Source organism: Hordeum vulgare, chromosome 3H (assembly GCF_904849725.1).
Source record: "Hordeum vulgare subsp. vulgare chromosome 3H, MorexV3_pseudomolecules_assembly, whole genome shotgun sequence".
NCBI classification, from domain to species: domain Eukaryota; kingdom Viridiplantae; phylum Streptophyta; class Magnoliopsida; order Poales; family Poaceae; genus Hordeum; species Hordeum vulgare.
The window spans coordinates 5,134,215-5,161,878 of record NC_058520.1 but is presented as its reverse complement, the minus strand read 5'-3'; the positions used below and the strand labels follow the sequence as shown (position 1 = coordinate 5,161,878).

Below are 27,664 nucleotides of genomic sequence, written 5' to 3'. Positions count from 1 at the left end.
GGGGCAAGTCCGAGTCCTCTATTTTGCACAACTCCAAATGCCCTGAAAATCAACGTGGAATTTTTTGGGAATATATAAAAAATACTGGGCGAAAGAAGTACCAGAGGGGAGCTACCAGGGCCCCACAAGCCTGGTAGCCGCCACCCCCCTGGTGGCGGCTACACGGCTTGTGGGCTCCCTGACGGCCCACTGGCCCCCCTCTTTTGCTATATGAAGGGTTTTGTTCCAGAAAAAATCAAGGAGGAGCTTTTTGGTGGATTCTCCGCCGCCACGAGGCGGAACTTGAGCAACTCCAATCTAGAGCTCCGGTAGGACGATCGTGCCGGGGAAACTTCCCTCCCGGAGGGGGAAATCATCGCCATCGTGTCGCCATCGTCATCACCAACACTCCTCTCGTCGGAGGGGAGTCATCTCCATCAACATCTTCATCAACACCATCTCCTCTCCAAGCCCTAATTCATCTCTTGTAACCAATCTCCATCTCGCGACTCCGATTGGCACTTGTAAGGTTGCTAGTAGTGTTGATTACTCTTTGTAGTTGATGCTAGTTGGATTACTTGGTGGAAGAGTTTATGTTCAGATCCTTGATGCTACTCATTACACCTCTGATCATGATTATGATTATGCTTTGTGAGTAGTTACTTTTGTTCCTGAGGACATGGGATGAGTCATGCTGATAATAGTCATGTGAATTTGGTATTCGTTCGGTATTTTGATATGTTGTATGTTGTCTTTTCCTCTAGTGGTGTTATGTGAACGTCGACTACATAACACTTCACCATGTTTGGGCCTAGAGGAAGGCATTGGGGAGTAGTAAGTAGATGATGGGTTGCTAGAGTGACAGAAGCTTAATCCCCAGTCTATGCGTTGCTTCGTAAGGGGCTGATTTGGATCCATTAGTTTAATGCTATGGTTAGGCATTGTGTTAATTCTTCTTTCGTAGTTGTGGATGCTTGCGAGAGGGTTCAATCATAAGTGGGATGCTTGTCCAAGTAAGGGCAGTACCCAAGCGCCGGTCCACCCACATATCAAACTATCAAAGTAACGAACGCGAATCATATGAACATGATGAAACTAGCATGACAGAAATCCCCGTGTGTCCTCGGGAGTGTTTTTCCTCCTATAAGACTTTGTCCAGGCTTGTACCTTGCTACAAAAAGGATTGGGCCACTTTGATGCATCGTTGCTACTACTTATTACTTGTTACTTTTCACTTGCTACATTTCACCTCGCTACACCATCACTTGTTACCGCTACTTTCAGTGGTTGCAGTTATTACCTTGTTGAACACTGTTTATCAGAGCCTTCTGCTCCTCGTTGGGTTGGACACTCTTACTTATCGAAAGGACTACGATTGATCCCCTATACTTGTGGGTCATCAAGACTCTTTTCTGGCGCTGTTGTCGGGGAGTGAAGCGCCTTTGGTAAGGAAACATTTATATACTGTGCTGAAAATTTATTGTCAAATGTCACTATGGAAATTGTTCCTTTGAGGAGTTTGTTCGGGGTATTTTCACCACGAACGGAAGCACGAGGAGTTGTTCCTCAACCTGAGGTACCTACTGAAAATATCTTTTATGAAATTCCTTCGGTTATGCTTGAGAAAATGCTGGCTAATCCTTTTACAGGAGATGGATCTTCACATCCAGACTTGCATCTGATCTATGTAGATGAAGTTTGTGGTTTATTTAAGCTTGCAGGTTTGCTCGAGGATGAGGTAAATAAGAAAGTCTTTCCTTTATCTTTGAAGGATAAGGCGTTGACATGGTATAGGCTATGTGATGATACTGGATCATGGGACTACAATCGGTTGAAATTGGAATTTCATCAAAAGTTCTATCCTATACATTTAGTACATCGTGATCGGAATTATATTTATAACTTTTGGCCTCGTGACAGGGAAATCATAGCTCAAGCTTGGGGGAGGCTTAAATCAATGCTATACTCATGCCCCAATCATGAGCTCTCAAGATATATTATCACTCAAAACTTTTATGCTCGGCTTTCTCATGAAGATCGTACCATGCATGCTTGACACTTCTTGTACCGGTTCTTTTATGAAGAAGGATATTGACCACAAGTGGAATTTATTGGAAAGAATCAAACATAACTCTGAAGATTGGGAGCTTGAGGAAGGTAAGGAGTCAGGTATGAATTTCAAGTTTGATTGCGTTAAATCTTTTGTTGAAACAAACACTTCTAGAGATTTTAGTGCTAAGTATGGTCTTGACTATGAGATAGTAGCTTCTCTATGTGAATCTTTTGCTGCTCATGTTGATCTTCCCAAAGAGAAGTGGTTTAAATATCATCCCCCTGTAGAAGTCAACAAGCTAAACCCAATATAGTTGAGGGGAAAGTCATTGCCTTTAGTGATCCTATTGTTCCTTGTGCCTATGCTGAGAAACCACCATACCCTGCTAGGAAAAAGGATTATTCTAAAGCTCCAACTGTGATACATAGGGGTTACATTAGACCACTTGCACCCCCTGAGGAAATTATAGTTGAACCTAGTGCTGCTATTATCAAAGATCTCTTAGCCGAAGACATAGACGGGCATGTTATCAAATTCTGTGAGGACTCTGCTAGAATTGCTAAACCTCACGCGAAAGACAAATACGGACCTGTAGTTGGCCTGCCCGTTGTTTCTGTCAAGATAGGAGATCACTATTATCATGGTTTATGTGATATGGGTGCTAGTGTTAGTGCAATACCCCGTTCCCTTTATGATGAAATCAAAGATGAGATTGCACCTACTGAGTTAGAACCCATTGATGTCACTATTACGCTAGCTAATAGAGACACTATCTGCCCTATGGGAATTATGAGAGACGTAGAAGTCCTGTGTGGTAAGACGAAGTATCCTACTGATTTCCTCGTCCTTGGTACTGCACAAGATAGCTTTTGTCCCATCATATTTGGTAGACCCTTTCTCAACACTGTCAATGCTCACATTGATTGCATTAAGCAGACTGTCACTGTTAGTTTCGAGGGTGTGTCTCATGAATTTAACTTCTCCAAGTTTGGAAGACAACCCATGAAAAAGAGTCGTCTGGTAGGGATGAAATCATTTCTCTTGCCTCTATTGCCGTACCTCCTACGGATCCTTTAGAGCAATATCTGCTTGAGCATGAGAATGATATGCATATGGATGGAAGAGATGAGATAGATAAAATTGTCTTAGAGCAATATCGTATTCTCAAGAATAATCTGCATGTTGAACTGCTTGGGGATCCTCCCCCACCGAAGGGTGATCCTGTGTTCGAGCTTAAACAATTGCCTGATACTCTTAAGTATGCCTATCTTGATGAGAAGGAGATATATCCTATTATTATTAGTGCTCTCCTCTCGAATCACGAAGAGAAGAAGTTACTAAAAACTTTGAGAAAGCACCGTGCGGCTATTGGATATACTCTTGATGATCTTAAGGGTATTAGTCCCACTCTATGTCAGCACAAGATTAAAACTGATCCTGACTTCAAACCAGTTGCTGATCATCAAAGGAGATTAAATCCTAAGATGAAAGAGGTCGTGAGAAAAGAAATATTAAAGCTTCTGGAAGCAGCAATCATTTATCCTGTTGCTCATAGTGATTGAGTAAGTCCAGTACATTGCGTACCTAAGAAGGGAGGTATCACCATCGTTCCTAATGATAAGAATTAATTAATCCCACAAAGGATTATTACTGGCTATAGGATGGTGATAGACTTTCGGAAACTGAACAAGGCAACCAGGAAAGACCATTATCCTTTCACTACTGGAAAACAGTTATTTGCCATCTGCTGCTTCTTTGCCGTGTGCTGACTGATGGCAAAGACCCTCTTTGCCATCAGCTACTAGAAACCAGACGGCAAAGAGCAGGTTGATGCCAAAGGTACTATTTGCCATCAGCCAGCTCTTTGCCGTCTGCCACCTCACGGCAAAGAGCATGCAGGCAGACGGCAAAGAGCATGGGCGGCCCACCCCACAGCCCCTCTCTCCCCCTAACGGCCACTTTCTTTGCCGTCTGCCTGCATGCTCTTTGTCGTCGGGAGGCGACCGGCAAAGAGGGTACCCCCCCCTAACGGTCGTTAGCCCCACCCCCACGCGCCTCTCTCTCCCCCTAACGGCCACCCCGACTCCCCTCTCTCTCACCCCCGACACCACCACCGCCGCCGCGCCCTCCTCCAGCCTCCCTGCGCCCTCCTCCTCCCTGGCCGCCCTGCGCCCTCCTCAACCCCGGCCGCCCCGCACCCTCCTCCACCGCCGCCGTGCGCCCCCTCCTCCACCCCGGCCGCCCTACACCCTCCTCCACCGCCGCCCTGCACCCCCTCCTCCTCCCCGGCCGCCCTGCACCCTCCTCCACCGCCGCCCTGCGCCCCCTCCTCCACCCCGGCCGCCCTACACCCTCCTCCACCGCCTCCCTGCACCCCGTCCTCCTCCCCGGCCGCCCTGCACCCCCTCCTCCACCCCGACACCCCCTCTCTCTCACCCCGACACCACCACCGCTGTCGCGCCCTCCTCCGGCCTCCCTGCCCCACCGCCGCCGCCGTTGATGCCACCCCACCCCAGCGCCCCACCCCACCGCCGCCGCCCTCCTCGCGCCCCTCACCGTTCCCCTCCTCCCCCTGCTGCCCTCCTCCCCCTACGGCCTCTCCTCCCCCTGTGGCCTCTCCTCCCCCTGCGGCCCTCCTCCCCCCGGTTAGTTTTCTTTCTTCTTTTTTTAATAGTTTTTGTTTAATTAGTTATATGTTTTAGTGAGGTTTTGGCTTAGTTTTAGTTTAGTTTAGGTTCAGTTTTAGTTTAGGTTTAGTTAGGTTAGTTTCCTGTTTAGTAAAGGAGAAGAAGAAGAAGGAGAAAGGAGAAGAAGAAGAAGGAGAAAGGAGAAGAAAAAATAAGAAGAAGAAGGAAAAGGAAGGGAAGGAGAAGAAAGAAGAAGAAGAAGAAAAATAGGAGAGGAAGAGAAGAATAAGAGGAAAAAAGAAAATAAGAAGAAGAAGAAGAAGAAGAAGAGAAGAAGAAAACAAGAAGAAGGAGAAGAAGAATAAGAGGAAAAAAGAAAAAAGAAAAGAAGAAGAAGAAGAAGAAGAAGAAGAAGAGAAGAAGAAGAAAAGAAGAAGAAGGAGAAGAAGAATAAGAGGAAAAAATAAAAAAGAAAATAAGAATAATAATAATAATAATAATAATAATAATAATAATAATAATAATAATAAGAAGAAGAAGAAGAGAAGAAAAGAAGAAGAAGGAGAAGAAGAATAAGAGGAAAATAGAAAAAAGAAAATAAGAATAAGAAGAAGAAGAAGAAGAATAAGAGGAAAAAAGACAAAAGAAAATAAGAGTTAGGTCACATATTTTTTGATTATCTTATAAAAACATCATATTTGTGTTGATCGAGTGAATTTCAATGTGCAGTTGTTCGGCGACCTCCACGTGCGTTGGACGAGCTCCGCCCCTACGTTTGTTGGTGAGCACAAATGACTTCTCCTCCTACCCCCTTAATTTGGTCTGTCCCGGTCTTCGTGCCGATGAAACTTGCTAGCTATATATAGGTTTCTTCAATCATGAGTATGCGTGACCAGTATGCGTCTCCCGTTCGAAAGGGCGACATCTATAAATATGCATGTCTTTGCATATTTATAACCGCCATCCTTTCGAATTGTCCAAAATTATCCATGGACAGCGCGAGTATGTGTAGATTGGGTTTGTTTTCCCGTATGTTGTGCTCTGGATCCGATGCGGAATTTCGTTAGTGCCTCCCTGTTGTTCTCCAGATGCACATCCTCTATGTTTATTGCGGAGACGTGTATCAGGAGAACAGTGGGGAGGTGCTGCCGAAATTTTGCGTTGGATCCGGAGCAGAGCATGGGAAAACGAACCCAATCTACACATACTCGGGTGGGATTAGGACCTATCTTTACCTATTAGCGTGTAGGTTGCGTGGACGTAATAAAAATGGCGAACCTGATTAACCGATGAATATAAATGCTAAATTATATATAAATATATTTCTTCTGTCTTTAGTAGCTATGCAAGATGAGTGATCGTGCGTGGATGTATACCGGTCACCCTAGTCAGAAAGAGATGACGAAAGAATGGTTTGTAAAAACAAAGGAATTTGTGAAAGCCGCATTCGCAAATGGCCAGGAAAGAAACTATTGCCCCTGTCCTGGATGCGACAACTATAAAAAGACGACAGAGGCTGTAATGATTAAACACCTGCAGAGGAGGGGTTTTAAGCCTAATTATACGGTATGGACATTTCATGGTGAGTCTATACAACGCACAAGAGCTGAGGTGGTCCGTCGTCGCACGGACGAGCATGGTACCGGGATCGAAGACATGGTGCAAGACTTTTATGATGCTCGGGATTCGGAAGATGAGATGGAGGAATCTGCAAAGGCCTTTTATGAAATGTTGGAGTCTTCAAAACGTCCTCTCCATGAGCACACTGAGCTCTGTCAGCTGGATGCAATTGCACAAGTAATGGCTCTGAAGGCTCAGTTCAACTTGGGAAGAGAATGCTACGACGCGATGATGACACTATTTGGACGGTTCCTACCCAAAGGCCATGTCATGCCTGCAAACCTGTACTAGTCGAACAAAATACTTCGTGTACTTAAGATGCCCTATGAGAAGATAGATGCATGTGAGAAAGGATGTGTCTTATTTAGGAAGGAGTATGCACACTTGGACTATTGTCCCAATTGCGAGTCTTGCAGGTATCTTGTGGTAGACAACGGTATGGGTGAGAAGAGGCAGACCAAAATCGCAGTTAGTGTTCTTCGGTATATGCCAATCATACCAAGACTTCAACGTCTTTTCATGGTCGAAGAGACAGCCAGACAGATGACATGGCACAAATTGGGCAAAAGAACCGAACTAGATGCGGATGGGAATAAGATGATGGTGCACACATCGGATGGGGAAGCGTGGAAACATTTCGATGGATTGCATCAGGATAAAGCGGCAGATCCAAGGAATCCTCGAGTCTGCGCCGTCACAGATGGTTTTAATCCCTTCGGCATGACGACAACCTAATACAGTTGTTGGCCTGTATTTGTCATTCCACTCAATCTCCGCCCCCCCGGGCAGATTATGCAAAGAAAGAACATATTTCTGACCTTGATAATTCCAGGGCCCAATTATCCGGGGAAGAATATGAATGTGTACGTGCAACCGCTTAAGGATGAATTGGAAGAAGCTTGGGATAATGGGGTCAAGACATACAATGCCGCTAGAAAAGAAAACTTCAAAATGCATGTGTGGTACATGTACTCTATGCATGACTTGCCAGCGTATGCGCTATTCTCTGGATGGTGTGTGCATGGAAGGTTTCCGTGCCCCCAATGCAAGGCAACTCTTCAGTTTCATTGGTTGCGGGAGGGTCGGAAGTATTCTTGCTTTGACTTGCATAGACAATTCCTGGATCCTGACCATCAGTTCAGAAAAGACAAGAAGAACTTTACCAAAGGTAAAGTTGTCAAAAACTTGGCACCACCTGCGTTCACAGGCCAACAGATCCTGGATCAGTTAAACGCCCTCGAGCCTGATCGAGAGCGTCCAGGGTATTTCAAGGGGTATAATTCAAAATACGCCTGGACTCACAAGCCATGCTTCTGGGATCTGCCTTACTTCAAAGACCTCCTTCTTCCACACAATATCGACATGATGCACACTGAAAAGAATATCGGAGAGGCTATTTTTGGTACATTGTTCGACATAGATGAGAATACAAAGTATAATATTAAGGCTAGAGTCGATCTTTCCACCGGGCTTCTTTAATCCAATGCAGCATTTGATTTTACATCTACCGACCGAGGCAAGATTGGGTGGGCCCGTGCAAGATCGTTGGTGCTATGCAACTGAGAGGATGCAGAAGGCCCTTCGAGCTAAATGAAAAAATAAGTGTAGAATTGATGCATCGATGGCTGAAGCATTCATTACTGAGGAGGTGGCAAACTTTGTGACAGCACACTACGAAGCCAAAAATCATCATTTGCATAATCCGAAGCCTCGGCACAATGATGCAGACCCTAAAAAGGTGGGTCCAACCTCAGCCTATTCAAAGGGAAGCTCGCACCAGCCGGTGCTTCGAAACCAATAACGTTGGATGTCGAAGAATGGCAGAACATTTCGTTGTATATCTTCAACAACCTAACAGAAGTGTGGCCGTACATCGAGTGAGTTCTCGGCACATTTTCCCGTAACTTCTAATTCATTTGAACTGCTCTTATTCCCGGATATTTCAAACATACGTTACGTCGCTGAATTCTCGGATGGAGCGGTGATCGAAAATGATCCCGTCGAAGAGTATGAGCTTCTGTCAAAGACAGGAGGCTGCTATCCCGGTTTCATCTCTTGGTTCAAACAAACGGTAATTATCAATAATGGACCATTTCATTCTTGGTCTAACTTGCGGCTAATGCAACAATCGTTTCGTATTAAACTTGTAGGCTAATTCAGAGTCTATGGACGCCGAATTGAGACAAGTCGCTAATGGTGTTGACTATAAGGTCCGTTCATTTGAGAAATACAACATCAACGGGTATCTCTTTCATACCTTTGGCAAAGAGATATCGAAGCCCGATCAGAAATCTACAAATTGTGGTGTCTCTACTATCGGCGAAGGTGTTATCGAGTATTATGGAAGAGTTGAAGCAATTTATGAACTTCAATTCTATGGTGAAAACCCACCGAACGTCGTAGTCTTCAAATGTTATTGGTTCTAGCCGAAGAAGACTAGAAGGACTCATGAACATATAGGACTAGTCGAAATCAATCCAAACACCCATTTAGATGTTCCCGATGTCTATATTACGGCTCAACAGGCGACCCAAGTTTTCTATCTACCGTGGGCATGCCAAACGGATAAGAATCTGGAAGGTTGGTATGTTGTTTATGAAGTGCCGCCACATGTCAGACCACCTCTCCCAAATGAACAGGATTATGAACCTCACATTAACCCAGACACATATGATGGAGAATTCTTCCAAGAAACACGTCTTTCCAAGAAACGTTTCAAGAACCGCCGTGCTTCACCCAAGAACATGGAAGTAGACAGCGACAATGAATCCGACTCCAGCCCTGAGCCGGAACGAGAAGACCTGGAACTCGTAGAGGTTACTGATGCAGATGACCTGTCAATTCTTCAATGATTAAATGAAGGCCTTTCACAACTTCACGCTGTTGAACCCGACGAGCACGTCATTCATGAAGACATGCGTGATAGTGATGATGATGATGCATTTATTGATGATGATTATTAGTTTGTAAGATTCACAACTTAAATTATATATATTTTAATCTTTATTATTCATGTACATATTATTATTCATGTCAGTTATTCAATTTTTTTATGTTGTACTAATTTCTTTTAATCTTTATCATGGCAGGTCACCAGGTGTGGAAAGATGGTGGGCGCTGGTCCAGATCGCTCGACGGGTTCTTCCCAGGCGCCCCGCACGAGGGGTGGTACTTCCCTTCCACCCCTATCTCTCCGTAGAGCCTTGGCAGACAGTCTGTCGACACCACCCGTGGGTTCTTCTTCGTCGGCGGCATTGCCCACTGGGAAAGGTGTTGGTCGGGTAGGGAAGAAGGGGAAGGGTACAGGGAGAGGTGGTGGCCGCGGAAGATCCAGGAGGACTTTTGAGCCATCCTCGGCACCACCACAAGCTCATTCACCCGAGCATAGGACTACTATGGTCGACCCGTTTGCGGAGGAGGCTACGGGGACTCCGTTCCAGGAGCCTGTTGTTGATGGGCATTCGTCCCATGAGACTCCGGTACAGGAGCAGCCTCGGGTCAAGGTGCATTCGGCCCAGGAGCAGCGGGATGAGACTACGGTTCCATAGGCTTCACCCGACGTGGAGAGGACCGGATGGGAGACCTGGACGGATCGTACCAGTTGCCGGATTGGACCGAGGGTCCGGGTCGCTTAGGGGGCGGGGATGGCGGGGATGAGCTTACGGATAGTGAGGGCGATGTGCAGGTGCACGGGGCCACCGTGTACAAGCGTGGTAGTACACGTCTCCCAGTCGCGCTGGCTATCCGCAAGCAGAGGCCGGTGATTAAACCTGAAGGAGATAGGTAAGTACATTTACTCTTTTTTTAGCTTTTGCCTTCAAGTTTGTTAAAATATCTAATGCGTTGACCTTATCATACTACAGGGGATGGGTACACCCTCTTGGAGTCCGCATGCCGAACTCCGTCCTTGGTGTGCTTTGCTGGACAAATTTCCCGGGGTTTGTCACGTTGCCTAGTGAGGATCAGGTTCCTACATTAGGATTTTCCTGGGAGCACTACCAGGCTGAGCAGGCCCCGCCGGAGGAGATTATAGATGGTGTCTTGTGCCACCCGAGGGCCTAGATGGTGATCAAGAGCTTTTGGGTAAATTATCCTTTTACAGAATCTAAAATTAACTATATAGCTAATTATTGTACTAATCGGTGTTTTCACGTTTGATTGCAGACCTTCTATAGGTGTGAGGATGGATATGAGGAGGAGGCGGCCAGGGTTCTCGAGGCCGAGTGTAGGCTGTTACTACAGAACTTGCGCCACGAGGCTCGGCCGCAGGCTATTCGAGATTACTACGCCACATGTGGTATTAAGAAGCAGAAGAAGGATTGCCGCGGAAAGTTTCTGAAGAAGGAGCAATACATGAAGGTAATTACCTATTCTTAAGTCCTTCTACATAGTTTTTTGATTTCATTCATAGGCGTAGCGCTGAAAATTCTTTCTAATAACTTACAGGTTCCCCCGAGATGGTGTGCGGATAAGATGGATTGTTGGGAGGTGTTCCTTGATGAGTGGTGCACAGGCAGCTGGCGAGCCGTCCACGAGAATGCGAAGGATCGGCGTAGCCAAATGGTTGGTGTGCCACACCATCAAGGCAGCGCCAACTTACTTCAGTTTGGACGAAACTGGGTATGTGATTTGCTTCATGATTCATGCAATTCATTCTTGATGCTAATATTTTGTTACTCTCTTTTAGGCGCATCACAATAAGACAGAGATGCCACACTTGTACGACCTTTATGGCATGGCCCATACTTCCTCGTACAGGAAGGCGAAGGCATTCTTTGAGTCTGACCTGGATGATCCCAATAACTTCACCAACATATCATCCCACCAGAAGCTCGTGGCATACAGGGACGCGGGGAAGGCTACGAAAGGGGATGACTTTAACCCTAGCCAGGAACCTTTGGATACAGAGCTGGTGATGATATCTGGTGGCGGGAGGCCCCATGGCTCGATAGCCATTGGAGATGGGATAATATGTTGTTCACTCACTCTCCCAGAGATCAAGGCGCGCCAGTCGAGCAGCTGTCCTGAGATAATGTGTCATCCACGGCCAGTCGAACTTGCCATCGAGGTTAGTTGTACGGACTAAGAACACTTTCATCCATTTCATTATGTGTGTCACCATAGATCATTACTGTGGTAACGAGGAATGGTGTTTCAGGCTGGTCTTCAGAAAGAGAGATTGGCAAACCAGGCTTCTCTTGAGAAAGAGAGATCGGCAAGCCAGGCTGCTCTTGAGGCTGCTCTTGAGAAAGAGAGATTGGCAAGTCAGGCTGCTATTGATGAGAGGGACCAGACCACAGCACGATTGATTGAGGAGGAGAGGTCCCGGAATGAGGCGGGTCAACGGGCCCTGTACGAGCTTTTTGTGGTAAGTTTTTTTTCACATTAGCCAAATCATGTGTGTAATGTATGTTTCATTACTAACTAATACGACCCACTCTTCATAGTCTGTGCGAGAAGAGCGGTCAAGTCCCTCCGCCGATGCCCGTCTTCTCTTCAATTGGCACGGTGAGTTTCATTATAAACTAGTATTAATAATTGAATGTCATCATGCTAACTGAGACATTGGGAAATATCTATTCTGCAGAATAACTCCCGAGCGGCATCGCACGACCCTTCTCCAGGTGTTTCAACTCCTTGATGACCACTACGGTAAGTTTCTCTTCTCCTCTTTCATATTCTCCTTTCCTTAATTTCCCCAACAATGACATAGTTAGCCCATTTAGCTCAAAAAAGACGTAATTAGCCCATTTAGCTCCAAAATGCCATAATAACCTCAAAATGGCATAAGAACTTTTGTAAGCTCATTAATATTATATACTTAGCTTGTTTTCCTCTAAAATGGGATAATTAGCCCATTTAGCTCCAAAAATACATAGTTAGATAATTTAGCTCCAATAAGAGGAGAAGAGGAGAAGAAATAGGAAAAATGAAAAGAAAGAAGAAGAAGAAGAAGAAGAGAAGAAGGAGAAGGAGGAGGAGGAGGAGAAGGCCAAGGACCTTCTAGTCCTTCTCCTCCTTCTCCTCCTTCTTCTTGATTTCTTCTTCTTCTCCTCCTCCTCCTCCTCTTTCTTCTCCTCTTTCATATTATCCTTGCTTTAATTTCCCCAACAATGACATAATTAGCCCATTTAGGTCCAAAATGCCATAATAACCTCAAAATGGCATAAGAACCTTGGTTAGCTCAGGAATATTGTATACTTAGCTTGTTTTCCTCTAAAATGGGATAATTAGCCAATTTAGCTCCAAAAAGACATAATTAGGTAATTTAGCTCCAAGAAGAGGAGAAGAGGAGAATAAATAAGAAAAATGAAAAGAAAGAAGAAGAAGAAGAAGAAGAAGAAGGAGAAGGAGGAGGAGGAGGAGGAGGAGGAGAAGGAGGAGAAGGCCAAGGACCTTCTAGTCCTTCTCCTCCTCCTCCTTATCCTCCTTCTCCTCCTTCTTCTTGATTTCTTCTTGTTATCCTCCTCCTCCTCTTTCTTCTCATCTTTCATATTATCCTTGCTTTAATTTACCCAACAATGACATAATTAGCCCATTTAGCTCCAAAATGCCATAATAAGCTCAAAATGGCATAAGAACCTTGGTTAGCTCATGAATATTATATACTTAGCTTGTTTTCCTCTAAAATGGGATAATTAGCCCATTTAGCTTCAAAAAGACATAATTAGGTAATTTAGCTCCAACAAGAGGAGAACAGGAGAAGAAATAGGAAAAATGAAAAGAAAGAAGAAGAAGAAGAAGAAGAAGAAGAAGAGAAGAAGGAGAAGGAGGAGGAGGAGGCCAAGGACTTTCTAGAACTTCTCCTCCTCCTCCTTCTCCTCCTTCTTCTTGATTTCTTCTTGTTCTCCTCCTCCTCCTCTTTCTTCTCGTCTTTCATATTATCCTTGCTTTAATTTCCCCAACAATGACATAATTAGCCCATTTAGCTCCAAAATGCCATAATAAGCTCAAAATGGCATAAGAACCTTGGTTAGCTCATGAATATTATATACTTAGCTTGTTTTCCTCTAAAATGGGGTGATTAGCCCATTTAGCTCCAAAAAGACATAATTAGGTAATTTAGCTCCAACAAGAGGAGAAGGGGAGAAGAAATAGGAAAAATGAAAATAAAGAAAAAGAAGAAGAAGAAGAAGAAGAAGAAGAAGAAGAGAAGAAGGAGAACGAGGAGAAGGCCAAGTACCTTCTAGAACTTCTCCTCCTACTCCTTCTCCTCCTTCTTCTTGATTTCTTCTTGTTCTCCTCCTCCTCCTCTTTATTTTCCTCTTTCATACTATCCTTGCTTTAGTTTCCCCAATAATGACATAATTAGCCCATTTAGCTCCAAAATGCCATAATAAGCTCAAAATGGCAGAAGAACCTTGGTTAGCTCATGAATATTATATACTTAGCTTGTTTTCCTCTAAAATGGGATAATTAGCCCATTTAGCTCCAAAAAGACATAATTAGGTAATTTAGCTCCAACAAGAGGAGAAGAGGAGAAGAAATAGGAAAAATAAAAAGAAAGAAGAAGAAGAAGAAGAAGAAGAGAAGAAGGAGGAGGAGGAGGAGGAGGAGGAGAAGGCCAAGGACCTTCTAGTCCTTCTCCTCCTCCTCCTTCTCCTCCTTCTCCTCCTTCTTCTTGATTTCTTCTTCTTCTCCTCCTCCTCCTCTTTCTTCTCCTCTTTCATATTATCCTTGCTTTAATTTCCCCAACAATGACATAATTAGCCCATTTAACTCCAAAATGCCATAATAAGCTCAAAATGGCATAAGAACCTTGGTTAGCTCATGAATATTATATACTTAGCTTGTTTTCCTCTAAAATGGGATAATTAGCCCATTTAGCTCCAAAAAGACATAATTAGGTAATTTAGCTACAACAAGAGGAGAAGAGGAGAAGAAATAGGAAAAATGAAAAGAAAGAAAGAAGAAGAAGAAGAAGAGAAGGAGGAGAAGGAGGAGGGGGTGGAGGAGAAGGAGAAGGCCAAGGACCTTCTAGTCCTTCTCCTCCTCCTCCTTCTCCTCCTTCTCCTCGTGCTGCTTGATTTCTTCTTCTTCTCCTCCTCCTCCTCTTTCTTCTCCTCTTTCATATTATCCTTGCTTTAATTTCCCCAACAATGACATAATTTGCCCATTTAGCTCCAAAATACCATAATAAGCTCAAAATAGCATAAGAACCTTGGTTAGCTCATGAATATTATATACTTAGCTTGTTTTCCTCTAAAATGGGACAATTAGCCCATTTAGCTCCAAAAAGACATAATTAGGTAATTTATCTCCAACAAGAGGAGAAGAAATAGGAGAAATGAAAAGAAAGAAGAAGAAGAAGAAGAAGAGAAGAAGGAGAAGGAGGAGGAAGAGGAGGAGGAGGAGGAGAAGGAGAAGGCCAATGACCTTCTAGTCCTTCTCCTCCTCCTCCTTCTCCTCCTTCTCCTCCTTCTTCTTGATTTCTTCTTGTTCTCCTCCTCATCCTCTTTCTTCTCCTCTTTCATATTATCCTTGCTTTAATTTCCCCAACAATGACATAATTAGCCCATTTAGCTCCAAAATACCATAATAACCTCAAAATGGCATAAGAACCTTGGTTAGCTCATGAATATTATATACTTAGCTTGTTTTCCTCTAAAATGGGATAATTAACCCATTTAGCTCCAAAAAGACATAATTAGGTTATTTAGCTCCAACAAGAGGAGAAGAGGAGAAGAAATAGGAAAAATGAAAAGAAAGAAGAAGAAGAAGAAGAAGAAGAAGAGAAGAAGGAGAAGGAGGAGGAGGAGGAGAAGGCCAAGGACCTTCTAGTCCTTCTCCTCCTGCTCCTTCTCCTCCTTATCCTCCTTCTTCTTGATTTCTTCTTCTTGTCCTCCTCCTCCTCTTTCTTCTTCTTCTCCTCCTCCTCCTCTTTCTTCTCCTCTTACATATTATACTTGCTTTAGTTTCCCCAACAATGACATAATTAGCCCATTTAGCTCCAAAATGCCATAATAAGCTCAAAATGGCATAAGAACCTTGGTTAGCTCATGAATATTATATTCTTACCTTGTTTTCCTCTAAAATGGGATAATTAGCCCATATAGCTCCAAAAAGACATAATTAGGTAATTTAGCTCCAACAAGAGGAGAACTGGAGAAGAAATAGGAAAAATGAAAAGAAAGAAGAAGAAGAAGAAGAAGAAGAAGAGAAGAAGGAGAAGGAGGAGGAGGAGAAGGCCAAGGACCTTCTAGTCCTTCTCCTCCTCCTCCTCCTCCTCCTCCTTCTCCTCCTTCTTCTTGATTTCTTCTTCTTCTCCTCCTCCTCCTCTTTCTTCTCCTCTTTCATATTATCCTTGCTTTAATTTCCCCAACAATGACATAATGAACCCATTTAGCTCCAAAATGCCATAATAAGCTAAAAATGGCATAAGAACCTTGGTTAGCTCATGAATATTATATTCTTAGCTTGTTTTCCGCTAAAATGACATAATTAGGTCAAAAACATCATATTTTGTTCTTCTTCTGACTTTCTTATTCACACTTTTGCAGATTGGATATACTACATGCATGGAAGCTGGCATTCATGGAGTTGAACAATGTCGATGGATGAACTTTATATGTATATCATCTAGTTTTCATTTGAGTTGATGAACAATGTCGAATTATATGTATATATGGATAAACAGTGCAATACTTTGTATGTTGGTTCTTTCGATATATGGGGATGTACATTGATTTATATGTATATCATATATGTGTGGTGAATTATATATATGTGTTGGCAAGTATATGTGTGGTGAACTATATATCATATATGTGTGGTGAATTAGATAAATGTGCTGTCAAATATATATATATATATATGTGTGTGTGTGTGTGTGTGTGTGTGTGTGTGTGCTGTGAAATAATATAAAACAAAAAACAGGTACTATATGGGCTCTTTGTCGTCTGCCAGCTGATGGCAAAGACCTGTGCCATCAGCTGGCAGATGGCAAAGGTGCCACATGGCACCCAGCTGTGCATCCTGGGGTGTCTATATAGGCTCTTTGCCGTCTGCCTCCAGGGCGGGCAGACGGCAAAGAAGAGGGCACAGAGGAGGGGGGGAGGAGGAGGCAGACGGCAAAGAGTGGAGGGGGGGAGGAGGAGGCAGACGGCAAAGAGTGGAGGGGGGAGGAGGAGGCAGACGGCAAAGAATAAGGGGAGGCAGACGACAAATAATAAGGGGAAGGCAGACGGCAAAGAATAAGGGGGAGGCAGATGGCAAAGCCTCCGTTAACCCCTAACGGAGGCAAGGCCTATCGACTGCCGTCTCGAGCACTTTGCCGACTGCTCGTATGGAAAGCTGACGGCAAAGAGCTTTGCCGTCCGCTTTGGGGGGACAGACGGCAAAGAAGGTACGATGCCGTCGTAGGCTAACGTATAAATTTTGCCGGCCGTGAGATTCTTTGCCGTCTGTGGTATTCTCTTTGCCGTCCGGGATTTAGTCTTTGCCGTCTGTGATGGCAGACGGCAAAGAAGCTGATTCCTGTAGTGTTTGTCGTTTATCGACAAAATGCTAGAAAGGCTATCCAAACACACACACTTCTGCTTTCTAGACGGTTATTCAGGTTTCTCGCAAATACCTGTTGCACAATCTGATTAGGAGAAAACCACTTTCACCTGCCCCTTCGGTACCTTTGCTTATAGACGTATGCCTTTTGGCTTATGCAATGCACCTGCCACCTTTCAAAGATGTATGGGCAATCCCCTTTTTCTGCCCATACCAATGCTTAGTTGTCTTCCTTTGGTGGTGATGGTGGTGGTGGTGTTGTCGCCTTTGATTCCAAGAGAGCTATCAATCTTTGATTTATACCTTTCAGATCTGTGACATGGTTTTCCAGCAAAACAACTTCACGAGAAAGAGAAATATTGCGAGCACGAGTTGTTTCGCAAAACCTCAAGAGTTCAATCAAGGATGTAGACATCACGTGGAGGAAAGGTTGGAGAAAATCTACTCCTTCAACTTCTTCAATGTTGAACATAGGTTGAACTTCCCCCCTAGCTTGGGTTTTCTCCTTAGCTTTGTCCCTCGCTTCCGTGACTTCTACTCTTTTCAGATCAGCATCTACTTCTTCATGAACTTGGGGAGATCATTCTCCCCAACAGATTCCTGAGACATCTTTGCTCTAAATCTGCAGCAGACAACAGGCTCGAAACGAAAACATAGGAAAACTGCATGATACGGAGATCAAAACCCTCGGGCGTATATATAATGATTTTTTCTAGACCAGAAGGAGTGCTCCGCAAGAAAACGGAGTCCGGGAGGCACACGAGGTGCCCACAAGCCCTGTAGCCGCCGCCAGATTCCAAGAGAGCTATCAATCTTTGATTTATACCTTTCAGATCTGTGACATGGTTTTCCAGCAAAACAACTTCACAAGAAAGAGAAATATTGCGAGCACGAGTTGTTTCGCAAAACCTCAAGAGTTCAATCAAGGATGGAGACATCACGTGGAGGAAGGGTTGGAGAAAATCTACTCCTTCAACTTCTTCAATGTTGAACATAGGTTGAACTTCCTCCCTAGATTGGGTTTTCTCCTTAGCTTGGTTCCTAGCTTCCGTGACTTCTACTCTTTTCAGGTCAGCATCTACTTCCTCATGAACCTTGTGAAGATCATTCTCCCCAACAGATTCATGAGACATCTTTGCTCTAAATGTGCGGCAGAAAACAAGCTCGAAACAAAAACAGAGGAAAATTGCACGATACGGATATCAAAACCTTCGGGCAACTATATATTGTTTTTTCTGGTCCAGAAGGAGTCCTCCGCAAGAAAATGGAGTCCGGGAGGCACACGAGGTTCCCACAAGCTTGCCCTCTGCCACCAGGGGGTAGGGGGGCGGTGGCAGGGCTTGTGGCCGCCTCGTTCGCGCTCCGGACTGCTTTTTAATTTTCTAATTTTCCAAAAATTCCAAAACGGAAGAAATTTCCTATTGGAAAAGTATCGGAGTCCAATTTCTTACCGAAACAGATACATCTTTGTTTTCAAGGTCTGAAACAGGCTGATAAACATCCCTTATGTACTCCTGTGGGGTTATGACATTGATGATATTGGTCTCAACATTTATGGGAGTACCAGAGATGTAAAGGTTGATTCTTTGACCATTTACCACTCTAGGAAAATTTCCTTCCGTGTTATTGATTTTGATGGCACCGGAACGATATACTTCCTCGACAACATAGGGACCTTCCCATTTAGAGAGAAGCTTGCCTGCAAAGAATCTCAAACGAGAATTGTATAGCAAGACATAATCACCTACATTGAACTCTCGTTTCTGTATTCGTTTGCCGTGCCATCTCTTAACCTTTTCCTTGAACAACTTGGCATTCTCATATGCCTGGGCTCTCCATTCATCTAACGAGCTGATATCAAACAACCGCTTCTCACCGGCAAGTTTGAAATCAAAGTTGAGCTCTTTAATTGCCCGATAAGCTTTGTGTTCCATCTCAAGAGGTAAATGACCGGCCTTACCGTAAACCATTTTATACGGTGGCATGCCCATGGGATTCTTATAAGCATTCTTCATAGTACATCGTCAAGTTTGCTAGACCAGTTCTTTCGAGATCTATTGACGGTCTTTTGTAAGATCAACTTGATCTCCCTATTACTGAACTCAAGTTGACCACTCACTACAACAAGACCCCACCTATAGCAATGCTTTTTCCGTATCTAAAAGTCCATATATGCTTTTTAGTGTCTTTACCAATGGTTTGGGATGCGTAGCCTTATCCGGTGTTGCTAGCCCATAACGCAACGCTTATACTATTGTTGGTAAAAGGGACCATTGCAATAGTACAACACATAAACACAACTTCTACAACACATATATATGTTGGTGATTAATGTATAGGAATCCAAATCTCAATGCTTATATATATGTTGGTGATTAATGTATAGGAATCCAAATCTCAATGCTTGGCAACCGATGCAATGCTTCATGTGGCGGTATATATATATTGCTAGCAATTGAATTAATGCTCCACATAATGGTAATGATTAAGTATATCAACTAACAAATGCGAAAAAAAGAATGAACTCATGGGAGAAAGAAATCATATATTGGATAAAACTGTTGGATTACAATAGTAGATATTACATGAGGAACATCATCCCACTATGATGCATAATCTAAATATTTTTTTGACATCTAACTTAAACTAAAAGCTTTCATCAACATCCCTACAACTTCACAAAAACTTAACCGAGGAACATCATCCAATAGGAATAGCATCCCTAGCTACAACATAAACTAAAATTGAAAGCATCCGTCAATCATCCTCATTAACTCCAACATCATCATCATTGTTGCAGTATACTTGCCAGCACCATATATCTTTCGAATCTACTAAGAAGATAACAAAATGAATTGTTAACACATAATGCATTGACATGATGGAAGTAGTGATAGAGGCATGATATTATACATGTACAAAGCTTGAAGGCCATGCAATCTTTGTTTTTACTGCATTATCGACATGATGCAAGTAGTGATAGAGGCAAGATATTAGACATATACAAAGGTTAAGGGCTAGACAATCTTTGTTTTTTCTGCATTACCAAAAGTATTTTAGTTTTTGCGACTCCAGACCAACTCTTTAGTTTGCACAAGTCATATCAACATGCACTCCAAGAATTCGTTTGTAAATTCAGCACTATCAAGTTTAAATCTAGGGTCACATCCTACAATTGTAGCAAGAGCTACAGCCCTGTTATCATTACGAAAAGATATCAGCATGAGTAGTTGTCATTAATGACTAATCCAAGCGCCACAATATACGACACAGCCTGCAGAACAACATGGCTTGGTAAAATTATATGGATAGTAGTCTAAGTGTTGTTCTGCATTCAAGGGTAATGTGAGTGACTGTACCACTTCTCTTCTATTCTCCGGTTAGTTAGAAAACTGAACGAAAAAGGTTTTCGTCATCTGAAACTGAACCAAAACATTTAGCTCTTGTTGGTTTAAGTCATCCAATAGAAAACATACAAACTTACACGTGCTCACCGTGCTTAGGGAATAACCTGCAGCCCCAATTCCACTCAAACGAATTTACATGGCCATCACAGCCCTAGAGATTCCTTGCTAATTCTGAACACCTATTTTGTGTGAACCAACAGATTCCATTGAAACCTACAGCCGCAAATCCTATAAATTTGCATGGACAACACCAAAAACCTAGCACGGCTCAATGGTCGTGGACACAACAAGTAGTAGCAGTAGGGAGAGGGAGAGTATACCTTTGATGGCATCATCAATAACATGCTCCACGAACTCGACTTGCTCCATGGCTCCACAAAATCAAATTACCCTCAAGCAGCAGGACTTCACCCTTAGATTCTCTCATCTAATTTCCAGTTTACTGAATTTATCAATGAAGCCTCACAAATTGGCTCATGTTTGATGTGGAACAAAAATAATAATCAGTTATGCAGGTCTATAAGCAATAATAATCTATGCAAAATCATGAGCTGAAGAAATAGAAGGAGATCTGCTCTGCAATGCCACAAGACGCACCATACAATACTTGCAGCAAGGCAGCGTTCATTGAATCAACACATAAAACACCAGACAACCAACTCAGTTTGACACCAACTCACTTTAATTTTCACAAGAGGCTTTAGAGATGTCCTCCATGTAATGTTAAGTAACACTGTCCTTCAGTGTACGTACTGACTAGAATTAGGACTTAAGTTGTGCTACTCAGCATATGTGGATTTGAATATGCATGTACTTTGCTACGATGCACTTTGCACCTGAAACTGATGGAAGAAAAGTTTTCTAAAAACCTATATTCATAATGGTATAGATATAGCTCCCTCAAATATGCATCAGACCTAGTGACACTGTTATCCTCATCTAAAACAAATCCTGACAAAATAAACATGATAACTTCCTCAATAAGTATAACATGGACTGCATCTCTATCATAAAGTACAACTGCCGTAGTAACGATATACATCATTTGTTATAGTAAGCTCACCTTTTTTGCAAAGTTATCTTTCAAATAAAAAAAACCATCTGGTTTGAACCCAACCAGCTGAAAACAACATTACCCGTATATGTTTAATTAACATGCATACGCACCTGAACAACCATATACATAATACTGAATCAATTTTGAATGTACTAATACGCACACGAACATGTTCAAAGAGAGCCAGAACTGGAATTACGCCATAAGTAAAAAACACAAGCTGGAGTTGGTTTAGAAGATGTCACTTGTTCCAACTGCATTGTACATGTAGCTGTTGAAACTATATGGTAAGCATTTTTCTACATGTGCATAAGAAATTTATTGTAAGCATTTATTTAGCAGCGAAAAATATCAACACCTTTTCACCAATAATAATACAACACCTTATATATACAATGTACATGTTAAATTTACATTTTATATGTACAGAAAAAAAAACTTTCAAGGCAAGAAATCAACATAATGTTAAAATAAAATATAAGTGAGTTTGAATGGAATCACCTTTGCGTGGTTAAAAAGTGAAATAAAATCATTATGAGAAAGTTTACCCATGCTGCTATGTACTTGAGCCCAAACAGTGACAAACCCTCACACCACGCATGTGATGTGCCACGAACTACATGAGAGAGGAGGAGTAGACTCACTTAGTTGAAGCCACCGGAGGAGGAAGCTCCATCACTGCTTCGTCCTGAACAACAGCAAGGTTGTCCACTGGTCATTCCTCCCTGCACGTCTACAGGTGAAGATAAGATTAGAAGTTAGAGAAAAGGGGGGGAGGCCGAAGACATGGGACATGATGCACTCACCGGACAAGAAGAGGACAACATGGACACTGGCGTCCGAGCCGACGTTGAAACCCTAGCCATGGGTTTAGGGTCGTGGTAGGGCTTTGTTGGCCACGAGCCCACGAATGACGAATCTAGGTGGATGGGAGAGCGTCCCTTTGAGAGGGGACCTTAGGATGTGCTTCGCGGTGGTGGGATTCATCGGTCGTCGACTGAATCAGCCGCCATAGGTGGCCCAGCTGGGAGCCGTGTGATGAGAAACGGGCGGGGCGTGACAGGGATGTGTGTGTGGAGGACGCAGCGGATCCGGCAGCCTCCGCGGCGGATCCGGCAGCCTCCGGAGCTGCGAGGTCGGAGGATTGGAGGGCGACGTCCGGCAGCGAGGTGGGGTGGAGCAAGAGTTGGTTCGGAGGAGGGAGACGAGGTGGTGGGTGGTAACGATTTGGGAGGAATCGTGGGCTAGGTTTGTTGCGTGTATCTCTCTCTCCTTTTCTCTGGTTTTTTTCTCAAATGTACCAACAACGCATATTGTGCACCGCTTATATCCGTATCTATCATGGATTTTGCAACATATAGTTAAAATGTTGTAAAGTTTATGTTGCTTTGTAGGGTGTATCCTTGTAGTGACTAGACTGAGGATGATAAGGAGATGCAACTCTATGGTTGACATCATACTTAGCTAGCATCTTGCGGAAAAACCATGAATGAAGTGTGAACCGCCATTAGTCATCAAGTATCTAGGGACTCCAAATCTTGGGAATATGACTTCTTTAAGCATCTTAATAGAGGTGTGGTGATCAGCATTTTTAGTGGGGATAGCTTCTACCCACTTAGTAACGTAATCCACGGCAACTAAGATGTGAATGTACCCATTGGAACTCGGGAAGGGTCCCATATAATCAAAGCCCCAGACATCAAATGGTTCAATGACAGGTGAATAGTTCATAGGCATCTCTTGACGCTTACTGATGTTCCCTATCCTTTGGCATTCGTCACAAGACAAGACAAACTTACGTGCATCCTTGAAGAGAGTGGTCCAATAGAAACCTGATTGCAATACCTTATGGGCAGTTCTATCTCCAGCATGGCGTCCTCCGTAGGCTTCAGAATAACCTTATGGCCGCCTCTTACCAACCTCTTGCAGAAGGATGTTCCTTTTGTTCCTTTTGTTGATAAGGCTAAGGAACATCCTTCTGCAAAAGGTTGGTAAGAGGCCTAGAAATCTTAGAGAAGTCTTTAATGAACCTTCTATAGAAACCAGCATGACCTAGGAAACTTCGTATACCTCTGATATCTGTGGGGCAAGGAATTTTCTAAATTGCATCAACCTTAGCCTTATCAACTTCAATGCCTCTTTCAGAGATTTTGTGTCCTAAGACGATACCTTCATTAACCATAAAGTGGCACTTCTCCCAATTCAAGACGAGGTTGGTTTCTTCGCATCTCTGTAAGACTCGATCAAGGTTGCTGATGCAATCATCAAAGGAAGACCTCTAAACGGAGAAGTCATCCATGAAAACCTCGACGATCTTTTCACAAAAGTCAGAGAATATAGCCATCATACATCTTTGGAAGGTGGCACATGCATTACATAAGCCAAAAGGCATACGTCTATAGGCAAAGGTACCGAAATGGCAGGTGAAAGTGGTTTTCTCTTAATCAGATTGTGCAACATGATCTGCGAGAAACCTGAATAACCGTCTAGAAAGCAGAAGTGTGTGTGCTTTGATAGCCTTTCTAGCATTTGGTCGATAAATGGCAAAGGATAATGATCTTTCCTGGTTGCCTTGTACAGTTTCCGGAAGTCTATCACCATTCTATAGCCGGTAATAATCCTTTGTGGGATTAGTTCATCCTTATCATTAGGAACGACGGTGATACCTCCCTTCTTAGGTACGCAATGTACTGGACTTACCCAATCACTATGAGCAACAGGATAAATGATTCCTGCTTCCAGAAGCTTTAATATTTCTTTTCTAACGACCTCTTTCATCTTAGGATTTAATCTCCTTTGATGATCAGCAACTGGTTTAAAGTCAGGATCGGTTTTAATCTTGTGCTGACATAGAGTAGGACTAATACCCTTAAGATCATCAAGAGTATATCCAATAGCAGCGCGGTGCTTCCTCAGAGTTTTTAGTAACTTCTTCTCTTTGCGCTCTGAGAGGAGAGCACTAATAATGACATGATATATCTCCTTCTCATCAAGATAGGCATACTTAAGAGTATCAGGCAACTGTTTAAGCTCGAACACAGGATCACCCTTTGGTGGGGGAGGATCCCCAAGCAGTTCAACACGCAGATTATTCTTGAGAATAAGATATTGTTCTAAGAAAATTTTATCTATCTCATCTCTCTCCTCCATATGCATATCATTTTCATGCTCAAGCAGATATTGCTCTAAAAGGATCCGTAGGAGGTACGGCAATAGAGGCAAGAGAAATGATTTCATTCCTACCAGACGACTCTCTTTCATGGGGTTGTCTTCCAAACTTGGAGAAGTGAAATTCATGAGACACACCCTCGAAACTAACTGTGACAGTCTCCTTAATGCAATCAATGTGAGCATTGACAGTGTTGAGAAAGGGTCTACCAAATATGTGTTGGAATTATGCCCTAGAGGCAATAATAAATATAGTTGTTATTATAATTCCTGTATCAAGATAATCGTTTACTATCCATGCTATAATTGTATTGAATGAAGACTCATTTACATGTGTGGATACATAGACAAAACACTGTCCCTAGCAAGCCTCTAGTTGGCTAGCCAGTTGATCAAAGATAGTCAGTGTCTTCTGATTATGAATAAGGTGTTGTTGCTTGATAACTGGATCACGTCATTAGGAGAATCACGTGATGGACTAGACCCAAACTAATAGACGTAGCATGTTGATCGTGTCATTTTGTTGCTACTGTTTTCTGCGTGTCAAGTATTTGTTCCTATGACCATGAGATCATATAACTCACTGACACCGGAGAAATACTTTGTGTGTATCAAACGTCGCAACGTAACTGGGTGACTATAAAGATGCTCTACAAGTATCTCTGAAGGTGTTAGTTGAGTTAGTATGGATCAAGACTGAGATTTGTCACTCCGTGTGACGGAGAGGTATCTCGGGGCCCACTCGGTAATACAACATCACACACAAGCCTTGCAAGCAATCTAACTTAGTGTAAGTTGCAGGATCTTGTATTACGGAACGAGTAAAGAGACTTGCCGGTAAACGAGATTGAAATAGGTATGCGGATACTGACGATCGAATCTCGGGCAAGTAACATACCGAAGGACAAAGGGAACGACATACGGGATTATATGAATCCTTGGCACTGAGGTTCAAATGATAAGATCTTCGTAGAATATGTAGGATCCAATATGGGCATCCAGGTCCCGCTATTGGATATTGACCGAGGAGTCTCTCGGGTCATGTCTACATAGTTCTCGAACCCGCAAGGTCTGCACACTTAAGGTTCGACGTTGTTTTATGCGTATTTGAGTTATATGGTTGGTTACCGAATGTTGTTCGGAGTCCCGGATGAGATCACGGACGTCACGAGGGTTTCCGGAATGGTCCGGAAACGAAGATTGATATATAGGATGACCTCATTTGATTACCGGAAGGTTTTCGGAGTTACCGGGAATGTACCGGGAATGACGAATGGGTACCGGGAGTTCACCGGGGGGGCAACCCACCCCGGGGAAGCCCATAGGCCTTGAGGATGGCGCACCAGCCCTTAGTGGGTTGGTGGGACAGCCCAAAAGGGGCCCTATGCGCATTGGAAGAAAAATCAAAGAGAAAGAAAAAAAAAGAGGAGGTGGGAAGGGAAGGAAGGACTCCCACCCACCAAACCAAGTCCAACTCGGTTTGGGGGGGGAGACCTTCCCCCCTTGGCTCGGCCGACCCCCTTGGGGCTCCTTGAGCCCCAAGGCAAGGTCCCCTCCCTCCCACCTATATATACGGAGGTTTTAGGGCTGATTTGAGACGACTTTTCCACGGCAGCCCGACCACATACCTCCACGGTTTTTCCTCTAGATCTCGTTTCTGCGGAGCTCGGGCGGAGCCCTGCTGAGACAAGGTCATCACCAACCTCCGGAGCGTCGTCACGCTGCCGGAGAACTCTTCTACCTCTCCGTCTCTCTTGCTGGATCAAGAAGGCCGAGATCATCGTCGAGCTGTACGTGTGCTGAACGCGGAGGTGCCGTCCGTTCGGTACTAGATCGTGGGACTGATCGCGGGATTGTTCACGGGGCGGATCGAGGGACGTGAGGACGTTCCACTACATCAACCGCGTTCACTAACGCTTCTGCTGTACGGTCTACAAGGGTACGTAGATCACTCATCCCCTCTCGTAGATGGACATCACCATGACAGGTCTTCGTGCGCGTAGGAAATTTTTTGTTTCCCATGCGACGTTCCCCAACAATATGATGGGACAAAAGCTATCTTGTGCAATACTAAGGACGTGGAAATCAGTAGGATACTTCGTCTTACCACACAGGACTTCTACGTCTCTCACAATTCCCAGAGGGCAGATAGTGTCTCTATTAGCTAGCGTAATAGTGACATCAATGGGTTCTAACTCAGCAGGTGCAATCTCATCTTTGAGTTCATCATATAGAGAACGGGGTATTGCACTAACACTAGCTCCCATATCACATAAACCATGGTAACGGTGATCTCCTATCTTAACAGAAACAACGGGCATGCCAACTACACGTGTGTGTTTGTCTTTCGCGCGAGGTTTAGCAATTTTAGCGGAGTTCTCACATCATTTGATAACATGCCCATCTATGTCTTCGGCTAAGAGATCTTTGATAATGGCAATACTAGGTTCAACTCTAATCTCCTCAGGGGGTGCAAATGGTCTAATGTAACCCCTACATATCACAGTTGGAGCTTTAGAATAATCCTTTATCCTAGCAGGGTATGGTGGTTTCTCAGTGTAAGCACAAGGAACAATAGGATCACTAAAAGAAATGATTTTCTCCTCAACTAGATTGATTTTGGCTATGTTTCTTTCTACAGGAGGATGATATTTAAACCACTTCTCTTTGGGAAGATCAACATGAGCAGCAAAAGATTCACATAGAGAAGCTACTATCTCAGAGTCAAGTCCATACTTAGCGCTAAAATCTCTAGAAGTGTTTGTCTCAACAAAAGATTTAACGCAATCAAACTAGAAATTCATACCTGACTCCTTACCTTCCTCCAGCTCCCAATCTTCAGAGTTGCGTTTGATTCTCTCCAATAAATTCCACTTGTGATCAATATCCTTCTTCATAAAAGAACCGGCAAAAGAAGTGTCAAGCATGGCACTACAAGGAATATGCTAGTACACGACGGCATTTTTTCGTTGCTACACCGTCACGGTTTTTCATTTACGACGATCGCACGACGAAAAACCAAGCGTCGAAAACGGAGCGTCAGAAATGAACAGCAACGACGTTTTGGTCAAAATCGTCGTAACTTTACGACGATTCCTGGATTGTCGTAACCTTTACGACGATCCTAAATCATCGCTGACAATCAAACCCAGTCCTACGTCGCAGTCCTACGTGGCAAAATTACGACGAAATCAAAACGTCATGGCTGAAATCAGCCCAACCCATTTCAATTGATCACATGGGCTCGTTTTAT

At 43.6% G+C, this 27,664-nt stretch overlaps 1 protein-coding gene across 1 annotated transcript in view; it reads right to left on the bottom strand.

The window, feature by feature from the left end:
* Nucleotides 1-27,664, bottom strand: part of LOC123441264 (tRNA-specific adenosine deaminase TAD1-like) — a 39,141-nt gene that overhangs the window by 387 nt on the left and 11,090 nt on the right. The gene's annotated exons all lie outside the window — the stretch shown is intronic.